Below are 8,281 nucleotides of genomic sequence, written 5' to 3' on the forward strand. Positions count from 1 at the left end.
TACCAAAATAGTAAGAGCACCTACTAAAAACGTGTATGCTAGTTGTAGATGTTATGAAAATCATAGCTCAATTCAAATGAACACAAAAATGCTGTGCTTCAAATAATTTCACTGGCATGCCTATAGATGTTTTCCCAGGCTGTACAAAATCCCCGCCATGTTCATTTTAAGATGGGTATATCCAGCTTTTAGTTCAGTTCACAAAATGTGGGTATATAACAATCTACAGAAGCTTTTTAAAGAGTTTAAAAGAGTTCTAATCACCCTTGCCAACTTCACTCCTCTCTCAACACAAAACTGCTTTTGAGACCAAGCATTCATTTGCTAAAAACAAGGCGTCTGCTGTTAGAGAGATTGATTATCCTGGGGCCTGACCTAATTGGGAGATTAGATATGGTTCTCTACTCTGGATGGCAAGGTCTATAAAGGGGGGGGGGGGGCGGGGGGGCTGACCAAAAAAAAGAGCAAACTTCATTTGGACTCTAGTGTACTTTTCTTTAATCTAACTCCCCTTATAAAGAAAAAAAAATCTATTACAAATATCAGACTGGAAAAATTAGTGTATTGTGACTTACAAATTCATTGAACTACCCAGGCCATTTCTTGAGTTGCAGGTACATATTCACTTTCATTACATCAACCAAACATTATCTTAAAATGACTTTTTTGCCATACACCACTGAGTTAATATCTCTCTCTCTCTCTCTCTCTTCCTCTCTCTCTCTCTCTCACTGGAGTGATGATAGAATTTCAGTGTTTTCTTTTGCCAGTTAGGTATTTTTGCCCCAAACATAGACATCACCTCATTGCTGTGGCTAACTGCATTTCTCTTCCTAGCCTTTGACAACTAGACCTTTGTTAATCCTATTCACCAAAAGATCAGACTCAGGTCATCCATCCAAAACATGACAAAAGACTCAGATGCTCATGTAAATCACACTCCCTAAAGTACTGCCCTCTTCCTCCATGCAGATAAAGACCCATGACCTTCTCCCATTTGCTTCTCTTCCCTTTGTTTTCACTTAATCTGTCATGCTTGGGAAAAGTGCTTACTCATAGGCTTTAAGAAACATTATGCTTCGCTTCCATAATAAATCAAATAATAAAGCTAATTATAAAATTGGATATAATTGTCTCTAACACAGATCAAAACTGTTTACTCAAATCTTAAAATGTTCTCACTTTCCTGAATGAGAACTTCCATTTACCCTTTCTTAAACTCTCAAGTTAAAACCCAAACTTGACTGTACTCTTTCAATGAAGATAAAAGAAACAAGGTTTCAAATAAAAGTGTTCAAGCAGAAGGTACAGGACTGAATCAGTCATAAAATATCTAATAATAAAGTCATCAATTTTACTGACTTATCCTTTCTCATTTTGGTACAATTTTCATTAAGTATGAATTACACTCAATTCTACTTGCTAAAGCCTTTTAGAACTTAAGAATAATTTTTACATTCTTAAAAATACTATAAGAGGGAGTCGGGCGGTAGCACAGCGGGTTAAGCGTGCATGATGCAAAGTGCAAGGATCCGCGTAAGGATCCCAGTTCAAGCCCCCGGCTCCCCACCTTCAGGGAGGGTCACTTCACAAGCGGTGAAGCAGGTCTGCAGGTGTCTATCTTTCTCTGCCCGTCTCTGTCTTCCCCTCCTCTCTCCATTTCTCTCTGTCCTATCCAACAACAACGACACCAATAACAACAATAATAACTACAACAATAAAACAAGGGCAACAAAAGGGAACAAATAAATAAATAACAAAAAATACTATAAGCTGGGGAGTCTTATAGTATTTTAGATAGGGTTAAGCACACGTGGAGCAAAGCACAAGGACCAGCATAAGGATCCTGGTTCGAACCCCTGGCTCCCCACCTGCAGGGGAGTCACTTCACAGGCGGTGAAGCAGGTCTGCAGTGTCTTTCTCTCCCTCGCTCTCTCTTCCCTCCTCTCTCCATTTCTCTCTGTCCTATCTAACAATGACGACATCAATAACAACAACAATAACTGCAACAACAATAAAAAGGGCAACAAATGGGAAAATAAATAAATAAAAGTATAAAAATTTAAAAAATACTATAAGATGACTTTAAAGGAAAACTAGTAAACAGTCAAATAATGCTAGAACCACATTACACATGTACATATTCATATGCAGAATCAATTTTCTATTTAGTTTTCAATCTTTATATAATTATATCTCATCATTTTTAAAATTCACTGTTCTTTAGGCAGTAAGTCACTGTAAAAGAAGAAAAAAATAGCTAATTAATGTGCATCCAGATAGAAGCCAATAGTAGGTAGTATTTAAATATTTAAAAGAGCATTTAAATATTTAAAAGAAATTAATGCATGGTTTTCTGATCTTAATTTTAAAGACTTTCAAATTTAATTAAGTTAGAGTGAAAACAGGAAAATGAAATGAAATTTGTAGGACTATTAGGTAACCCTACAAGATAAGTTATTATCCTTATCTTCTGGTTGTAAATACAACCACATTAAATTTACTGTTTGTTTGTTAGTCACACTAGCTAAGAAAGGGGGTTGGAGGGAATGATAGAAATACTTTCCTAAATTTAGCTGGTAAATAGAAAAAGCAAAATAGAAAGCATTCCTGCTTTGCCCTGTGCACAACCCAGGTTTGAGCCAGACCCACAAGGAAGCTTTGATGCTTTGGGATCTAATTTTTTTCTGTTTATTTAATTTATTTGATAGGACAGAGAAACTGAGAAGGGAGGTGCAGAGAGAGAGGAAGAGACCTGCAGCAATGCTTCATTGGTGGTAAAGACTCCCCTTGCAGGTGGGGGCTAGGAACCTGAACCTGGATCCTTTTGCATGGTGATGTGAATGTTCAACTAGGTGCAGCACCACTCAGTCCCTCCAACATCTTTCCTTATATGCTGAGTTTCCACTGGGAAACTTTACTAGATGGGAAATCAGGTGTTTCACATGAAGATTGGGGAAAAGAGCATGATAAAAGATCCCTCTACAGCTTGCCTCTGAGTAGATTATCTAAAATATAGTCAGGCACTCCACACATTGTGTTATCATCTAAATTGGTAGGACTTGACTCTGGTTCTCCTGGTTAAATGACCTGAAATAAATTACTCAACATCCTTCCAAATCTTGCTTTTCATAGCTATAGAATGCAAATGGAAAATAATACTTAACTCATGGACCTATGAAAGGATTAAGTAAATTGATTCACATAAAACACAACCCTTAGAAGGATGCCTGGTGAATAGTAAATGCTCCATAAATGCATACTACTACTACTATTATTATTTTTATCATTATTGTCACTGGCAGGACTTCACCGCTCCAGGGTAACTTCTTTGGATTGGGAGAGAAATAAAGAGGCAGAGAGAGAGATTGGACAGTGCCAACGCTTACTGCAATACAGTGGGGGCAGGGCTCAAACTTGGGTCACACACATGGTTTTAAGCAGCACATTATCCAAGTCAGCTGTTTTGCCAGTGCAATACCAGTTATTATATTTTTTGTTTGTTTTTGTTTTTGTTTTTTTAATTTCTTTATTGGGGAATTAATGTTTTATATTCGACATTAAATACAATAGTTTGTACATGCATAACATTTCCCAGTTTTCCATATAACAATACAAACCCAGTAGGTTCTCTGTCATCCTTTTTGGACCTGTATTCTCCCCACTCCCCCACCCCAGAGTCTTTTACTTTGGTGCAATACTCCAATTCCAGTTCAGGTTCTATTTGTAATACTAGTTATTATTATCATATCCTATATATTCAGGTGTCAGTGAAGTGTCTGTTCTCATCTTTGCCTTAGTTGTATTACCTAAGGCTTCCTTTAGTTATCAGAAACTAAACAGGTACCAGATCCAGGAAAAATGCATGGAAAATGGAGAGGGACAGGAAGCCAATTTAAATAGTAGTAATTGGGTCTGAGAGGTGACACATTAGACTGTGGTCCTTGAGGACCCGAGTTCGAGCCCCCTTACCCCCACCTGCAGAGGAAAAGCTGCATGAATGGTGAAGCAAGTCTGCAGGTGTCTCGCTTTTTCCTCTCTCTCTCTCTCTCATCATGCCCTCTCAATTTCTACCTTGGCTATCGAAACCAACATAAAATAAAGCGGTGGGTTTCTAGTGCAGGCTCCAAGCCCCAGAAATAACCCTGATGGCAAAAACAAAGAAAATAACAGCAATGACAATAACTAATAATAACACAATATATAACAACTAAGTCAAAGCTTCACTTGCATTATCTATTTAATCCTTGAAAAAATATATATGTGGCAAGTGCTATTGTTAATGCCTTTCCCTTTTTCTCTCTTTCTATCATGAAAAAAGGACAAGAAAAACATGACCACTGGGACAGTGGAATCAAAGTGCAGGCACCAAGACCCAATGATAACACTAGTGGCAAATAAAAATGGCATAATATATCCGATCAAATTTAATATATAACTATAAAGCCGTTTAACACATAAAGTCTACCTTTTAGTTTAATAGTAGCTCTTTAATTCCTCATAGAGGCTTTGTATTATGAGTCACCATATCTGAAACTGTGTCTGGAATTTCAATTCTATTTTAAACATACTCTGTTGTCAAATCCAATTGTTACAGAACCCAGTGCTCATACATACGTTATACTTACACTCATACTCAAGCAGTCTCTGGATATTAAATATGAATAAGATTTGGTTAAACTACATAAAGACTAGTTTTAGATGACTATCACTATCATAAATTATGAGAAATCAAGATAAAATTATAACAAAACACTACAATGCTTTCTAATAAGACTGCCCATATTTTTGATACAAGAATTTCTAGAACTGCTATATTTTCAAAAACAATTTAGTTCTTATTTCTACTGAAAATTTGCAGTACGCTTTGTTTTGTATATGCAAAAGAATCATTAGAAAGTTTATACCAGGTGGTCCGGGAGGTGATGCAGTGATAAAGCTTTGGACTCTCAAGCATGAGGTCCTGAGTTCAGTCACCAGCAGCACATGTACCAGAGTGATGTCTGGTTCGTTCTCTCTCCTCCTTTCTCATAAATAAATAAAATCTTTTTTTAAAAAAAGTTTATACCAGCACAGAAATGTTTTTTTAGACTTTATTAAGTTATTGCTAATTAATAAGATATCATGATTCAGAGTTCTGGTGCTATCTCTTTTAACTTGTGAACCAACAAAGCATTCTTAGGAGAAAAGTTGGGGGGGTAGGAATTTAGAAGATTTACATTATGCTATTTAACTGTCAAACTCATAAAAAAAAATTAGCAGGCACTAAATTTATGGAATAAAGTGATCAGACTACAAAAGTTCCCATATTAATTCTTATCCCATATTAAGTGATAAATTATCTATATTAGAAATAAAAAACTTCAGACTTATGATATTCTTTCTTTTTTTTTTTTTTTGTTGCCTCAAGGGTCACCGATGGAGCTCAGTGCCTGCACTACGAATCCACTGCTCCTGGAGGCCATTTTTTCCATTTTTCTTGCCCTTGTTGTTGTTATTATTGTTATTGTTGTCATTACTGTTGTTTTGGACAGAACAGAGAGAAATCGAGAGAGGAGGGGAAGACAGAGGGGGAGAGAAAGACAGACACCTGCAGACCTGCTTCACCGCCTGTGAAACGACTCCCCTGGGGGGGGGGGGGCTCGAACTGGGGTGTGCTTAACCCTCTGCACTTCCGCCCAGCACCCGATAATATTTTTTTAATTTTTTCAACTGATATAATTAAATGCCCACCTTAAAAAAAGTTTTCATTCAATATTGATAGGTTCATGTCTTTAAAAGATAATAGCAAGTTTTTTTTTATCGTATTTAGAACTGTGCTTTTTAAAGACATTGGCCTCAAAAATAAATTAAGACCTTAAAATTTAAGTGAAAAAAACCTTTAAGTATATAAAAATTGCCATTCAGTTATCTATATATACACGCATGCGTGTTTTCTGTTCAAGTTTTCTCCAAAGGAAAGCATCAACATGCAAATGTTGATTTGCAGTGTATTCTACCCACACGTACATATATATTCCTGTGAATATGTGTTATGTATGTGCACCGCAAATATGTAAAAGGAAACCAGTTCTGCAATATATGATGATAAAAACTTCCACTCAGAAGAATTCCACATATATGAATACCTTAGAAATGACTAAATCCATTTTTCCTTCATTTTATTTTGAACTGAAGCCCCTGGATTTGGACTGAACTGTTAAGAATTTATTATTGCACATGTAAACAGTGCCACCTTCTGGCAGACAGAGATATTTACATAGTGACTGAAATTTAAATGAAGTATAATTGCCACCTTCTGGCAGACAGAGATATTTACATAGTGACTGAAATTTAAATGAAGTATAATTGCCATTTACGTATGTTATCTATTGAGTAAAAGTAACTTAAATTTTAGTCTAAATCAATTAACTTAAATAGAATAACCTTTAAGAAATAAGAGCATTTGTCAACGTCTTCAAACAGATTAAATCAGTTGCCCCAGAAACAACTACTACATCTTGCTCTGGCTAAGAAATCTTAGAGTCACTTTTTTTTTTTTGACCCCAGGGTTATCGCTGGGGCTCAGTGTCACCACTACAATTTCACCACTTCTGACAGCCTTTTTTAATTTTATTTTATTTTTTATTTTTTTATTGGATGGGACAGAGAGAAATTGAGAGAGAAGGGGGAGATAGAGAGGGAGAGAGAAAAATAGACACCTATAGACCTGCTTTGTCACTTATAAAGCTTCCCCCTTCAGGTGAGGAGTAGGGGCTCAAACCTGGATCTTTGCACTTAGTACTGTGTGTGCTTAACCAGGTGCACACCTCCTGGCCTCCAATTTTAGAATAACTTTATAGTTAGTCTGTACATCATTTCCTGCTTCTGTGAGACTGTTCAACTAAAAGATTAAGTTGCACTCTGTCCAAAAATCCCATTTGGGGAATCGGGTGGTAGTGCAGCAGGTTAAGCTCACGTGGCACAAAGCCAGGTGGTGAAGCAGGTCTGTAGGTGTCTATCTTTCTCTCCCCCTCTCTGTCTTCCCCTCCTCTCTCCATTTCTCTCTGTCCTATCCAACAACGACGACATCAATAACAACAACAATAATAACTACAATAGTAAAACAACAAGGGCAACAAAAGGGAATAAATAAATTTTTTTTTTAATTTTTAAATCCCATTTGATCCTCATTCAGAAATGTTTTATATGCAGCTTTCTGGTGTTAACAACCCAACATGGAATTTAAGTATGTTTCATAGTTAATTTCATAAAGAAAAAATATGTAATATATTCTCCTTCTATAAAAACTCTTCCCCTAAACAAGTAAGATGAGAAAATTTCACTAAATTTTGATTAAAAGTAAACACAAGTTTAAAAAAAAAAGTCTGTAATATACATATATCCCATAACTTCTTTATCCAGTACTTTAGGGCACTTAGGCTGCTTCTAATCTTTGGCTATCTGAATAATACAGCTATGAACAGAGGGGTACATATGTTCCTTACAATCAGTGACTTCATGCCATTTGAATGTTAGGGTGAATAAGAAATACATCTGAGTGGTCCAGGAGATGGTATAGTGGGTAAGGCATTGGACTCTCAAGCATGGGGTCTCAAGTTCAGCCCCTGGCAGCACATGTACCAGAGTGATGTCTGGTTCTTTCCCTCTGTCTTTCTTGTTAATAAATAAATATCAAAGAAGAAGAAAAAGAGGGGGAGGAGGAGGAAGAAGAAAGGAAAGAAAGAAAAGAGAAGGAAAGAAGAGAAAAGAAAAGAAAAGAAAAGAAAAGAAGAGAAAAAGAAAAGAGAAGAGGAGAGGAGAGGAGAGGAGAGGAGAGGAGAGGAGAGGAGAGGAGAGGCGAGAAGAGAAGAGAAGAGAAGAGAAGAGAAGAGAAGAGAAGAGAAGAGAAGAGAAGAGAAGAGAAGAGAAGAGATACATCAAGAGGCTGGCGGTGTCACACCTAGTTAAGTGTTTAGTACTATGAACAAGAAACCATGCAAGGATCCAGGTTCGAGTGGTGAAGCAGGTCTTCACCACTTATCTTTCTCTTTCCCTCTCTATCTCTCTCTCCCCCTCTCAATTTCTCTTCAATTTCTCTCTGTTCTATTCAATAAAATGGAAAGAATTTTAAAAAAAAAAAAAGGAAAAAAATAACTGCCACGAGCAGTGCATTTGTAGTGTTGGCACCGAGCCCTAGCAATAGCCCCCACAGGTGGGTTAAGGGGTACAAACCCGAACCCAGGTCCTTGAGCATGGTGACTTGTACTCAAACAGATACACTACCACTGAGCCCCCTGAT

This window comes from Erinaceus europaeus, chromosome 2 (genome assembly GCF_950295315.1).
Source record: "Erinaceus europaeus chromosome 2, mEriEur2.1, whole genome shotgun sequence".
Taxonomy (NCBI): Eukaryota; Metazoa; Chordata; class Mammalia; order Eulipotyphla; family Erinaceidae; genus Erinaceus; species Erinaceus europaeus.